Source organism: Marmota marmota, unplaced genomic scaffold (assembly GCF_001458135.2).
Source record: "Marmota marmota marmota unplaced genomic scaffold, marMar, whole genome shotgun sequence".
NCBI lineage: Eukaryota > Metazoa > Chordata > Mammalia > Rodentia > Sciuridae > Marmota > Marmota marmota.
The window spans coordinates 213,476-214,726 of record NW_026000207.1 but is presented as its reverse complement, the minus strand read 5'-3'; the positions used below and the strand labels follow the sequence as shown (position 1 = coordinate 214,726).

Here is a 1,251-nt window from a genome sequence, read left to right as displayed (position 1 = left end):
TTTTAAAAAAAAAAAAAAAAAAAAAGAGGATGGAAAAATAAATCAGGAGTCAGGGACTCACCAAGATCTGAGACGGCATGGACCAGGAAGCAGATGTGAGATCAACCCACCTTGAGGGATGGTCACCAGGGACAGGTCTCCTTTTGGCCTGTCTGCCACAGCTGATTTTGGTAGTGGAATGTTGAAGCAGCCAGACCTTGGGGATGACAGATTTTTAAGAATACTGCCCAGCAGAGGCCAATACACCCTGGGACAAACACCAGAGGGTAAGAATAAGCTGTACATTGAGCACAACAGTGAACTTCACAAACTGAACGTCCAGGAGACCGCCCAGGAAGAGTACAGTAGACCCAAAATTGACCATGTTAGTACAGGCAGGGCCTGACGTTTTGTACAAAGTGACTGAGCTGGACATCATCTGCTGTGAAGATTTAGACTTGTACCCCCAATCTTGACCACCCAGGACCCCAGGGTAGAATGTGTGAGGATGCTCATGTAGCTGCTAGGAATAGGAGGTGGCAGTGCCTTCATCCCAGCACCAGTGGCAACTTCCAAGGGCAACACCGGAAAAGCAGAGGAAAACGGTGAGCACTGAAGTCTTGAGTGCACAGTTCTTCAGCATCAGCCCCAGGCAGATGCTCCTCTGAGCCTTGCTCCTTCCAGGAGACAAAGGGCCACGACCATGAGTAGGTCTCAATTAGGGACAGCCTCCTGACTTTGATATATCCAAGACCCTGTCTCCAAAGACACTCAACCACGTGCCACCCGTCCTTCGACAGACCCCGATTCTGAAATGACACCATGTCTGGAAATGGGGTAGGCTCGGAGCCTATTGTGCTGAGGACAAGCGCAGGGGGGACTCCCTGGCACCCCTCACTGGTCTACCAGCGGTCATTTGTCGCTTTTGCTGCGGGGAACCGACGGCCGATCTTCCTCCGATCCTCTCCTGCCCGGGACCCCAAGCCTAGACTTTCAGAGCGGACGCTACGCCCAGGGGGCGACCCGGCGACACCCCAGCAGTGCGAACTCCAGGACCTGGGACCTTCAATGGTTTTTGAAGACCGGCTGCTCACCGCACGAGTCACGAAGGCCGAGATTCCCGGTTCCGAGGCTCGGGAGCCTCCGGAGCGCCGTCCAGGGCGCAGCCGCCGGGCCCACTCCAGCGCCCTGAGGGGCCCGGACGGACGGACGGACGCGCGGCGCGGTGGCTTGTGGGAAATGTAGTCCGCGCCCTCCTCTGTCGCCTGGGCC

The 1,251-nt window shown here is 56.0% G+C and overlaps 1 protein-coding gene across 1 annotated transcript in view; it reads left to right on the top strand.

The window, feature by feature from the left end:
• The window catches only part of Znf584 (zinc finger protein 584), a 16,454-nt gene that overhangs the window by 12,175 nt on the left and 3,028 nt on the right, over positions 1 to 1,251 (top strand). The gene's annotated exons all lie outside the window — the stretch shown is intronic.